We start from the raw sequence: 13598 nt of genomic DNA, 5'->3' as shown, positions 1-13598 counted from the left end.
ACAACAGGGAGACTGCAGCTGGAGCTGGGGAGGGAGGGGTGAGGGGGACAGGACACGCCAAGCAGGATGTTGGAGCCGGAGACGCAGTCCTTGGCGGGTATCTGGCTGGAAAGCAGAAGCCTTTGAACTGGCAACCCAGGGGGTCATGCTTCCTTGGGGCCCAGATCCAGGCTAGCATGGACGTGGGGTGCCCAGAGTAGGGTATGTCAGAGGTTTCACAGCGGCTGTGTCACCCAGCAGAACCCGCTGGACGTAAAGCCAGGTGGGAGGGGGGAAGCGAGAGACGGGGTTCTGGGAGAGCAGGGAGTCAGAACAATGACTCGGGCTCCAGTGGCAGACACTTGGGTCCTCCAGTGAGGAGGGGGTGGGGGACCTGTGGTGGCCAGGAGCCGGGGGCCCAGGGAAAAGTAGGCAATGTCCATCTTCCCATTGACTCCTGTCACTCACTGCCGCAGTTCCAATAAAGCTGACATGGTTTTGTGCCCAGAAAGAGTGGAGCTGGGTGTAGAGGCCCAGGACCTCAAGAAGACCCATCTCAGAGTGGGAAACAAATAGGATGATAGAAGCCAAACCCATTGTTGCTGCTCCAAATCTGGAAAGTGCCGCACCAGGGGGGGCCCCACTGGAAAGGGGGTCTGAGCAAAAGCCCCCATGCTTCAGAGAAGCCCGGAGCAGTATTGGTACCTCAAAATGCTAGCAGGAGCCCGGCTCCCAGCACAAAAACAGCCTCCTCCCTAACCCGATCCGTGCCCTCACAGTATCCGTGCCCTCACAGTACAATGGCCAATGGAAGGTTCTAACCGCTGGGGCCACCTGGCAGTCCCACAGTACAAAGTGTGAGCTGGGTCTGGGTCCCAGGCCAAGCTGCCCTCCATCCTGCCTCCCGCTCAGGGTGGGAGACGGTGGGATGCCCAAGTTCTTACTTGCAGACTTGGGCTCTTTGGCTTCCCACAGGGCACCTGGACACACTTTCCTCTTCCAGAGGTGCCGGCCTTGACCATAACGTACTGGGGTGGGTCTTCTGACAGTCATCCTGGTCCTGAGAGCGAGTGAGTGCTTTTCTTTCTCCCCAACCCCCAACACACATACCTGCTTCACTACAAAAAGAGAGGCAACACAGTGCAGTCAAACAAAATGCCGCCGGATGTGGGATCTGAACACCGGTGTCATCATCCTGTATTTGAGGTGTTGGGCCCATCCTTATTTTTCTATGGATCTCTATCTTCTCATCTGTAAAAAGGGGATACCCCATACGCAACACAGGGTGAGATCTTTGGAAAGATCATGTGAGACCATGGGAGATGGGGAGGAATCACGTACGCTGGAACACAAACTAGAGTAATACGCAAAATGCTTAAGGATGAGCACAATCCTGGGCGCCTGGATGGCTCAGTTGGTTGAGCATCTGACTCATGGTGTCAGCCCAGGTCACGGTCTCATGGTTCATGAGTTCAAGCCCCGCATCAGGCTCTGTGCCAACAAAGCCTGCTTGGGATTCTCTGTCTCTCCCACTCTCTCTGCCCCTCTCCTGCTCACTCTCTCTCCTCTCAAAATAAAGAAGTTAAAAATTTTTAAAAAGAATGAGCACAGTGCTTAGGTGGCATGTGACTTATCACAAGAGCCAGGCTGCTGCATACAAATCCCCTCATGTGAGGAATGGAAGAGATCGGGGTGGACGGAGCATCCCCCGGCTCGAGTGTGTGCTTTGCAAATGTCTGCCACCACCACGCATCAGTGGTAGTGTGGCCCACGTCCTTAGCCTTTGTGTACCCATCAGTGTGCGCACAAGCTGTCAAGCTGGGGACTTCACAGGGAGCGAGTGCCTCTGGATCTCTGCTCCTGGTCCCTTTAAGGCATGAAAACCCAGCCTGGGTTATATGAGAAGACTTCCCCAATCGTGGGAGCTGTGCAAAAGGAGTCTGGGTCACACCGAGGGAAGGCTCCTGCAAAGCCACCTCTCCGCACTGGAGCTGTTTGAGCTGAGATAGCCACTTCTCAAGAATGTTGTGAAGAGTCAGGCATCAGGCTGCCTCAGCTTCACCCCAGACTTTCCTCATACCCATCCCGGAACCAGCGAGACGTGGAATCTGAGAGTCCATGTGCCATCCAAGAAACAATGGCTGACCATCTAGAGAGCAAAGGGCTTGACCCAAATAAAAGCAACATGGAAGAGAAATTGGGAAGTTTCCTGCTGCCATCTAGTGGCCAAAACAAATAAGAGCGGGCAACAAGCCAGCAGGCCACCAGCCAACGGGTGACCAGTAGTCAGCCTCGCACCCCTGACCAGGGGTGAGTGACCAGCCATGTGAGGCAGAACCCAGCAGCAGGCAGAGGGTTCAAGAAAAATTTTTAAATGCTTGGAAAAAGCCTACTGGTGAGCCTCCAGAGATTGAGGGAGGAAGAGCTTGGTTCACTTACCCATGTAAGAAATAAAAATGGTGGTCTGCCAGGTGAATAAAATAAAAACTAAAAAAAATTTTTTTAAATATATTTTAATGGCTCTCTGACTCTAGGGCGAGGCACCTCATAGGCACTGAGAAAAAGCAGGTAAACAAGGTGCTGGCCCTGCCCTGCCCATGGAGAGAGCTTCCCGTGTGGCCTCTCCCCATCAGCAATCCCGGGCCCCACGCAGCCTCGCTGCTGTCACACACGTCTACCAGCCCCCGACTTAGCCATGCCTTTCCCCGCCCCTTCTGCATTACATCATCCCCTTTCCTCGAGATCTCACACTGGACGGTGATGACCGGATTGTACGTCCCACAGGGTCTCAGCATCCTGCTCTCAGCTAGCTGTCACATCCACAGAGCCGTGTGGCTGGCCCCACCGGCTGGGCCAAACTGGATCCCAGAGCCCCCAGACACTTCTCACCTTCTGTCTTGGAAGACACAGGACCCTAACCCTGCCATGCCAAGCCCCAGGGCCACTGTCCAGAGGCCTCACTCCATCCCTCCAAAAGGCCCATCTGTCCACTGGCCTGTCTGTGAGCTTCCTGCTACAGGCTGCCTCCTACCTGTAAGCAGCAACCCTGAGCAGAGGCGAGCAGGCCCTCACAGATCTTAGGTGCTCCCCACGGATTGGCAGAGCACAGGCCAGAATCAGGAGACGTGGGCTCCAGCCTCAATTGGCCCCTAACTGGCTGCACTAATACTCCTGGCAAGTTTCTTCTTTCCTAAAGCCTTAAAATTTCCCTATCTGTAGAATGAAGGCTCATTACTTGGGTCCTATTCCTTGACTATGGGTCAGAACATCTATGACACTAATTCATGCTAATGTGTTAATGACCAATAACAGCTATTTGTGTAACTGCTCCCACAATACTCTCATCCTGAGACGGGGGGGGGGGGGGGGCCTTGACCCATCAGCCATGTAATTGAACACCCATGTGCCTGTGGTGGGATCAATATTTTTAGCAGTGCGACTTGCCTAGCCCTGCTCCAGATACAAGAAGAAAGGCCGATGAGGAAGGCAATATGTCACTGCAGAGCTGACACAGGCAAAGTGGAAGGAAGGAAGGCCCTTGCCCTTCGCCTGAAACACACTCCTGACGGAAGCGCACCCCCACCCTTACCTGACCCGCTTTGCGGGTACCGTTTCTTGTATTCACCCCTCACGGCAACCCTGGGAGCTGACTGTGTTTATAACGGAAGTATTGGAGTTACCCAGTGAGCGTGAAGCTGTGAGCTGAGTGCTGGTGGGCGCTCATAAAGGGCCATGCCCTCTTCTGCCCTCCACCCATACATGTTTGTGGTATCTGAGCCCTGAGGTTCCCCCACCCCTCATTCAAGTTTGTCCTTCACGTGGCCCCTGATTCAAGTCTGCACACCAGAGTCAGTCAGGGCCCCTGAGCAGGACCCCAACTGTCAGCCCAGCTTTGAAGAAACATTCTGGGGCACATCTGAACTCATTCCGTTGGATATGCTCAGCCTGATGGCATCCTTTGTTTTGGAACTGCCCTTGGATAACAGCTAAAAAAAAAAAAAAAAAAAAGGAATGGACTGGAAAGAAAGGTCTGGAAGGACCCAGAACCCACAGGAAGTTTTACCTGATTTCACCAGGGAAGGGCTCTGAGGTTGGGGGATGGCTATGAGGGTGGGAGGGTCCCACATTTTACTCCATCACTTTTATGTTACTGCAGTTTTTGCAGCAACCGAAGTTTCATATAGTAACTGAGTCTTATTTTAAACACTCTGTGCAGATAGATGGCAGATCTACACCCGGCACTCATAAGGAAAGCACCAGTGGGGCGCACCAGGTCTCGCAGGACAGGCTCCTAGAGCAGGAGACGAGTCCATGGCCTTTTCCAGGATGGGTGGGGTCCCTTGGGCACAGGCAGATGGTGGCATGGTTTCTGGAGCAAGAGACAAACTCTCTGCCCCCCAAAATACCTCATCCATCTGCTCGCTCATGCCTGGAATTCCTTCACTGAGGGGCAGTCTTTGATTCCTTGGTCAGAAATAGGCCTGAAACCGTAAACCCACCCAAGAGAAGCAAAACAGTGCCTTCGACTCATACCCAGAGGGAACAAGGTCACTGGTGTTGGGAGAACAATGCTCTTCCAAGGCTCTTAGAATAATCCTGTGGCCAAGATGGGGACGTCCAGGCTGGAGGCAGTAATAACCTAGTGGATTAATAACAGCCCAAAGGTGAGAAAGAGGGCTCGTGTGCCAGCCTGCAGGAAGGCATCTGTCCTCACCCTGCGTAGGAGAGCCCTCGGACCAGGACTGGGGAGGACAGGCTGGACCAAGTGTGACCACCTTGGCTGAAAGAACCAGACTCTGAGAAGCTCCTCGAGCTGGAGGAAGGTATGAGCCCTCAAGAGGACACTGGATAAGAGAAAGTAGCGGATCTGGAGCGCACGGCACTGCTCCCAGCCTCGCCGGAGGCCTGCCCTGGGATCTGAGCATTTTAAACAGGATCTAGACAAATGGGGCCACACGCTGTGGAAAGTACTAATCGGGTGGTGGAAAACCTGAAAACTGGGTCAAAAGATAGCAGGAACGTTAACACTGAAGGAGACTGCTTCAATGTCACTGGTCATCAGGGAAATGCAACTCAAAACCACAATGAGATAGCACTTCACATCCACTGGGACGGTTGTAATTTAAAAAAAAAATTTTTTTTAATGTAAATAAATGTTGGCATGGAGGTGGAGAAACTGGAACCCTCCTACTTGCTGGTGGGAAAATGTAAAATGGGGTAGCCACTGTGGAATACAGTTTGGCAGATCCTCAAAATGTTGAACACTGATTTGCCATATGACTCAGAAACTCCACTCCCAGGAATCTACCTGGAAGAATTGGAAACAGGTGTCCAAAGACCTGTGCATGACTGTTCACAACAGGTACGTTCATAATAGTCAAAAGGTGGAAACAGCCCAAATGTCCAACAGCTGATGAATGGATAAACAAAATACGGTTATCTGATGACGTTTGGGGGGGCGGTGATGATGGGGAGTTCGGCGGGTTCAGAGCTGATGGCCTGCTATATACTATGAAGTTGGGGGAGGTAAGGTCAAAAGGGAAGGCTCAAGAGGGGCTTTGATGTGCGAAAGTGGACTCAAAGATACCTGTGGCCTTGCTATTGTCAAGCTAAGGTTGTTTTTCCTCTAGTAAGTCATTAACATTAGGACAGTAGGAAGCCCGCGCAGAAACCTTTTGCTCGTCCTTTGCCTCAAGTATTTGTCAATGGGCTGCAGGTTATAAGGAAATTTAATATTACCTGCCATTGCCTTCTTGTTTTGGGTCCCCACATCACTGCGGAGGGTGATGTTGGGGCTCCAGGAAACTGAGTCTCCAGGTTTCTGGAGATTAGGTTATGGATAAGATTGCCTTTTTCTTGTAATTTACTAAGATCTTTGTAAACTGATGGAGACTCGGGTCCTATGTGACTGTGATCTCTATCAGTTAACCATTTGTTTTCTTTCTTTTGTTTTTGGGCAGCAGCCAGGAATGCCTGAGGAATATCACACATATCTCACCTGGGTGGGGGAGGGCTTTGCTAGCTTGTACTTTGCCCTCAGCCTGCCTTATGCTCCCTCATCACATCCATACCAGGGAATGCTATTTGAGCCATAAGAAGGACTACATGCTACAATATGGACGAGCCTTGAAAATACTATGCCAACCATTGAAATAAACCAGATACAAAGGCCACATATGATTTTATTCATATAAAATGTCCAGACTAGGCAAATCCATAGGCAGACATCAGATCAGTGGTTGCCAGGGGGTATGGGGAGGGGAGATGGATAGGGGGAGGGGGCGGGGAGGATGGGATGATGTCTCAGGGGTACGGGATCTGGATTTGGGGTTGTGAGATGATTCTTTTTCAGAAATACCAAATAAAAGCAGCGCTGTCTAGTTAACAATAGGTTTATAACCTATTGGAAATAATGTATGAACCCGCCCCCCAAGGTGGAGTCCCAAATCCTTAGACACTTCACTTCCTGGTTCATCCCCTCTTCCATTTCACGGGCTTATTCATGGGTTTTGCAATGAGCATGCACCAAAGAACTGAAGTCTCTATGTCACCTCAGGAATGTACGTTTTGCCTTACATGGGCAGAGGCAACATCCTGTAAGGCTGTAACCTCTGTAGTACTCAGCCAATGAGGAACGAGGGGAGGGACTTACACACTAGGAAATAAACTGTCTGTTGTAACTGCCCCAAGTGTGCCCGTCCATCAGAAACCCGCTCTTGCAAGAAGGTTGATTAAAGCCTCGCTTCACTGTGCTCTGAGTCTCGGCATCCCTCCTTTGATTGAGGCAACGGGCTTATTTCTCACAGGGTAATGAAAAAGTTGGGGCACTAGATGGTGGTGATGGCTTCACAACACAGTGAATGAATGTACTTAATGCCAATGAATGGTCCACTTTCAAATGGTTAAAACGGTAACTTTATGTTATGTGTGCTTTACCACAAGAAAAATAAATGTTTTAAAAAATGGAGAGCACTTTGGGAGGGACATGATACGTGATGGGAAAATCCTGAGGGTCTGTCCAGAAGAGATCAGAGGACGGGGCTTGTTCTGTGAGTTCCCACAGTAAGGAAACTACCAGAAGTCAAACTCTGACAGTACAGTGCGCATGGTGGCACATTTGATGAGGGAGCATGGGGCAGGCTGAGGGCAAAATACAGGCTAACAGCACCCCGCTCCCAGGTGGGATCTGTGTGATATTCCTCAGACACCCCTGGCTACCCAAGAACAAAGGAAAGGGGTTTAAGTACTTGCCATGGTGATGTGGGAAACTAAGGCAAATGAAAAATTAAATTCCCTTACTGCCTACAGCCCATTGACAAGTCCTTGAGACCAGCAGAGTGACCTCCCTCTAGCAGCTCCGCTGCCTCGATGACGACAGTTTGCTGGGGGCAAACGAGAACCTTAGCTTAACATTATCCCAACCTCGGGGATCCTTTAAGTCTACTTGAATGTATAAAAATTCCCTTGGAAACTTCCTTTATCTCAACTCCCCCTAAGATATATGCTGGCAATCATACTCTAAGCTTATAGCCCCCTGATATATATCCGAAGGGTCTCATGACTGATTTCTTAAACGGCAATAAATGGCATTTCCCTAGGAACAGGTAGCCCCTCAAGGTCCTGAAAACCTTCTTCCAAAATTCCTTAGAGACTTACTCTATCCCTAACCTGCCCCCAACCTGAGGGTATACAATATCAGCTACCCGCCACAACCCCAGTGCAGCTCTTTCTGCCCACCGGTCCTGTCCCTGTGCTTTAATAAAATCATCTTTTTGCACCAAAGACGTCTTCAAGAATTCTTTCTTGGCCATCAGCTCTGGACCTCTCCACCATCATCCCAAAACGTCATCACATTCACCACGTGATTTGTTGGGCACTATGCCGACGGCTTTACCAGCATAGATGCTACTGTTGTCCCCATTTTTAGGTGAACAAACTGAGGCTCAGAGAAGGTAGGTAACTGGCCCCCCGTCATACAGTTAATGGAGGAGCTGAGCACCGGTGCTCTGTGCCACCAAGCTCTACACCATGCTCCGTGCAGAGGACACAGCTGCAGCTTCAGAAAGCCTTAATCCAGCCCCACTATCACCTTTCTGCGTGTGGCCTCTCGCTATTTGCTCAGCCTTGCTGTGCCCCAGCTTCCTCCATTGTAAAAACTGGAATAATGCCATCAACAGGCTCCAAGGCCTGTTGGGACAATGAAATCAGATAATGAATGTGCCTAGCAGCTCTGGGCACATAAAGGGACTCCATAAACATTCAGTTCCTTTTTTTTCCCCCTCAAAAGTAGAGAAATTTGCAAAGGTAGAGTAAACTCTCTTAGGAGACGGAGAACACCCTGTCAAAGGAGGTGAGGAGGTGAGAAAAAGCAAAGGCCCCACTCAGCAAGGACAAGCAGCAGATGGGGCCTGCCCCAGGTGACCTTGAAGCTTCTGCCCTTCAAATCTGCTGTGGCTACAGCATGAGCCCTTTTCCCAAGAGCGGGCTACGGCAGAGGAAGGAAGGGAGCCATTCGAGGACACTGAGATCCTACAGGAACCCGAGTTCTCTCAAAAAGAAAAAAAGGTGAGAGAGACGGGTGGCCGGGAACAACAAAAATAAAGTTTGCCAATAAAAATAGAAGGAACGTACGCTTTTAGAGCATCCCCATGTGTGCCAGACACTATGCTAAGCATTTTATATAGATTATCTCACTGAATCCTCACATCTCTGCAGGGCAGATACTATTATTACCCTCATCTCACTGATGAGGAAGCTGAAGCTAAAACAAGTAAAGAAGCTCACTCAAGGTCACGGAAGTAGGAAGTGCTGCGCTGCCACCGGCCGCAGGCCAATCCTAAGTGCCAGCCTCGAGAAGCCCTATCACCTGACTTGAGAGGTGATGGCCTTTGGGCTTCATTTGCCCAGATCCTGCCTTCTGCTTTCAGGCCGAAGTCTATCCAGAGCAGAAAACTAGCTCCCAGCAGAACCGTCTCCCCGTCTGTCTACGGCCGGAAAGCCAAAGCCAGAAGCTAATGCTAAGAAGAAACTGTGAGAAGATCCGGCGACTGTTTAGGAAAATTTTGTCGAGGGGGGAAAAAAAAAGAGGAACTTCTGTTTTCACCAGCTCAGTCAGCTTTGGGAAGAAACCACAGGCTACTCGGAGCCTCTGCCAAACGCACAGCCCGGTCCTGCTGGCGCGCTGGCTCTGGTGCAAGAGGGCTTCAGGTTTCCCGAGCTGGCCGGACAGGCCCTGCCACAGGCACACGGCTGACTCTGCAGCGGCCGGGGGAGGCAAGGCAGCGGGGACATGACACACGGGCCATCCCAACAGCACCATCCTACAGGGGCCAGGATCCGTACGGTGCCCGAGGCCTCCCCCCGCTGCCTAGACCATTCCACGGATCAGCGCCTCCCTCAGAAAAGAGGCTGCGGGGTCCTGGGTGCGCTCAGGGTCTGCACGCCACCTGCATGGGGGCCAGCGGCACTGGGCGGAAATGTTAGCAGCCAGCAATAAGCGGGCTCGCGCTCTGCTGGGCTCTGACCCTGCCTGGAAGCCCAATCCATGATGGAAGCCATTCACCTTACTCTTCAGCCACCTCGAGAAGAAACTATGAGGATAAAAGAGACACATTCTGAAAAAGATGTTGAGATCCTCATTTGTTCGTAAGCTAACTTTTAAGGGCTTCTGATGTCTAGGATGCTGTGCCAAACCCAATACATGGACTATATCGTTTCATTTTCGAGAGAGCCCCAAGAGATGGTAATGACCATCATCCCATTTCAAAGGACAAACTGAGTGTTGAAAAGGGGCCTGTGCAATGACAAATTAGTAGGTAGTAGAATTAGGATACACACCCATGTGGTCTGACCTCAGAACCCACACTCTTAACCAAGATCCTTTACCACTTCCTAAAACAGACTCTCAGGAGCTAGTAAAAAGAATTATTAAACAAAGTTCCTGGCCTCAGAGCATTTATAGCCTGATGAGGGAAATGGATAAATGGATCCAATGCGCAGGGAAACGGCCTACGAATGCATGTATTATTACCAAAGGCGCACATTCTTGGCTTCCATTATACAAAGGCACACGCTGGAGAACCAATGGAATGACTGAAAGAAGATGGTGGGAATTTAACTTTAAAATATGATGTGCACATCTGGGGCTCCTGGGTGGCTCAGCTAATTAAGTATCTGACTCTTGATTTCAGCCAGGGTGATGATCTCACAGTTTGTAAGTTCGAGCCCTGCATGGACTCTGCACAGACAGTGCAGAGACTGCTTGGGATTCTCTCTCTCTCCCTCTCTTCCTGTCCCACCTCCCCTCAAAATAAATGAATAAACTTTTAAAAACAATAATAAAATAAGATAAAACAAAATGAAATAAGATAAAATAAAATAAAATAATAAAATAAAACAAAATAAAAAAGATGTGCACAATAGCCATACAGCGGAAATGACCCAAATGTCCATCAACAGATAAATGGATAAATATATGCGGCCTATACATACAATGGAATAGATTATTCCACCTAAACGAGGGATGAAATTTTGGCATAGGCTATAGCATGGGTGAACCCTGAGGATGTTACACTAAGGGTACTAAGCCACTCACACAGGACAAATGCTGTGATTCCATTTATATGAGGAATCTAGAGCAGTCAAAACCATAGAGGCAGAAAGTAGAACGGTGGTTGCCAGGGCCTAGGGGGGAGGGGAGAATGGGAAGTTGGGGTTTAATGGGAACAGAGTGCAGTTTGGGATGACAAAGTTCAGGAAACATGGCAGGGATGGCTGCACAGGATTGTGAATGGACCTTAATGCCCCTTGTGAAGGTAACCTCATGTGTCACCTTGACTGGCCCAGGGGTGCCCAGGTTAAACATTATTTCTGGATGTATCTGTGAAGTGTCTCAGAAGGGATTAGCATTGGAATTGGTGCAGTCAGTAAGGCAGACCACCCTCCGCGGTGCAGGTGGGCATCAACCAGTCCATTGAGAGATGGAGTAGAACAAAAGGCGGAAGGAGGAAGAATTCAATCCTTTCTTCCTGCCTCACTGCTTGAGCTGAGACATCTCATCCTGTACCCTTGGACTATCAGCAACCCTCATTCTCAGGCCTTTGGACTCAGACCGAATTACACTGCCTGGGTCCCTGGCTTGCAGATGGCAGATGGTGGGACTTCTCAGCCTCGCTGACTGCACAAGCCTATTCCTCCTGATCAATCTCCACTTACATGATGTGTATATCATATTATCATATGATATCATATGATAAGATGCATGTATATGAATGTTTCTCCTATTAGCTCTGTTTCTCTGGAGAACCCTAACATACTACTGAACTCTACACTTTAAAAAGGTTGACGGGCACCTGGGTAGCTCAGTAGGTTAAGCGTAGGACTTTGGCTCAGATCATGATCTCGCAGTTCATGGGTTCAAGCTCCACATCAGGCACTGTACTGACAGCTCAGAGCCTGGAGCCTGCTTCAGATTCTGCGTCTCCCTCTCTCTCTGCCCCTCCCCTACTTGTATATGCCCCCCCTCTATCTCAAAACTAAACATTAAAATTTTTTTAATTAAAAAAAATGGTTAAAATGGTGAATGTTCTATATACCTTGTGACAACAAAAATTTTTCTAAAGAAAAATATACTGGTGGTGATGGGGATAGCCTACTGTACCTTAAATGTTTCATCTTTGCTCCAAACCAGTGAGAAACCCAGAGTGCAACCCAAGCAGCCCTGTTGTGGGGTGCAGGGGTGTTGAGTGGTCATGAAGCCAGAAAGGTATGTCTTGTGGGGGATGTGGGAAATCCAGCATTTTGTATTTAAGGGAAATCCAGCCTTTTGTGTTTAAGGCCTCCTTGAAGATGACCTGAGAACAGGCCTTCTGTATTTTGAAAGTTTACTCCCCACTGAGTTTGGGGAGCCAAGGAAGTAGGTGGGATCAGCCTTTTTGTGTCTGCAGATCCAAAAGGCGCCCCAGGTCCTGACGGTGGAGTGTGGGGGTTAAGAAAGTGGTCAGGGCTCTGGACCCATAAGATGATGAACCACTGAACCCACATTCCGGGCACAGTGTTCCACCCCACACAAGCTGAGAACTAAAGACCAAGATGGGGGGGAGCCTCTCCTCCGAAAATAACAATATTACTACCTGAATATTACTTGTATATTCATTGACCCCTTCTTGAGCATTTGATAAGCATTCTCTCATTTAATTTCTATAGCATCCCTATGGGGTTTTAGCATAATGCCCACTTTACAGAGGAGGAAAGTAGGGCTCCAAGAAGCTAGGAGTGGTGCTCACAATCACTGGGCTAGTAAGCTAGGATCTGAAACTCTCGGATCCAAAACCTGTTTCCTTAGCCACTAGGAGATGCCATTTTCTTTGTACGCTTGAATTCAACACACTCAAAGGAAGTCTCATTGCTGGGAGTGAATACTGCCACAGAGGCCACAGTTTATCCAAACAACATATATGGGAGCCTTAAATGCCAGGTGGCATGCTAAGTCCTCATCAATACCTACAAAACACAAGCAAAAAGGCTGTTGTTGAGTTCAGGGCTCACTTGGGGATCGGTTTCAAACTTACTATCAGCCACAGGACTCTGTCAAGGCAGCAAACCGTGTCCCGCTTCCATTCCTCTGTGGTGAAACCAGGCAGGACTGATATTACCTAACAGGCCATGGGAACGACGCATCATTTTAACTTGGGCTTTCTGAGGCCATTTAAGACAGGAGCAGAAAATTCTTCTATCGGACAAAGACCATCTGAACTACAAAGGGAAAATCAATTGGGATCACATGAGTGGATAGACACTTAAATTAGGGTCTTCTTTTAGAGGGAAGTAGAAAACGTCTCTCTTGTCATCGTATTCAGGAAACACAAGCAATAAAAAAGCAACGCATATTTTTTTAAATTTTTTTTTAATTTTTTTTTATTTATTTCTAGGAGAGAGAGAGAGACAGTGTGAGCAGGGGAGGGTCAGAGAGAGAGGGAGTCACAGACTCGGAAACAGGCTCCAGGCTCTGAGCTGGCAGTNCTAGGAGAGAGAGAGAGACAGTGTGAGCAGGGGAGGGTCAGAGAGAGAGGGAGTCACAGACTCGGAAACAGGCTCCAGGCTCTGAGCTGGCAGTCAGCACAGAGCCCGATGCGGGGCTCGAACCCACGAACCGCGAGATCATGACCTAAGAGAAAGTCGGACGCTTAACTGACTAAGCCACCCAGGCGCCCCAAAACAACGCATATTTTTAAAAATCCTTCTTTGGTTTATAAATTTACGGCCAATTAAGGGAGAAACCTGGAGAGGGAAGAGTGCGATAGGGAAGAAAGAGGGAGCTCGAAGGCAGAGGAGCCACCTCCCCAAACACATCGAATGCCATGCTCTGGAAAGTGCTAGAGACGGGCACAGTGGTGCCCATGCAACTGATACCCTAGGTCCTGGGAGATGCCTGAGACATGGATGTTCTTGCTGTTGTTACTGTAAAGAAATTTCAGAAACTATAAAAGAACATAAGAAAGAAAATAAAAATCACTAATAATCAGTACCATCATTAGCATTTAGGGTATATTTCCTTGGGTCTCTTCACAGTTTTAAAAAGCTAGGATTTATAGCAGATATGGTTTTAAATCTTACAGTTA

The 13598-nt window shown here is 49.2% G+C and overlaps 1 protein-coding gene across 3 annotated transcripts in view; it reads right to left on the bottom strand.

Moving 5' to 3' along the window:
- TSPAN9 (tetraspanin 9) overlaps window positions 1-13598 on the bottom strand; it is a 205885-nt gene that overhangs the window by 145042 nt on the left and 47245 nt on the right. The gene's annotated exons all lie outside the window — the stretch shown is intronic.

Source organism: Hyaena hyaena, unplaced genomic scaffold (genome assembly GCF_003009895.1).
Source record: "Hyaena hyaena isolate Hyena2069 unplaced genomic scaffold, ASM300989v1 scaffold_108, whole genome shotgun sequence".
In the NCBI taxonomy this organism is placed as follows: Eukaryota; Metazoa; Chordata; class Mammalia; order Carnivora; family Hyaenidae; genus Hyaena; species Hyaena hyaena.
This window is presented reverse-complemented; position numbering and strand designations above follow the sequence as displayed.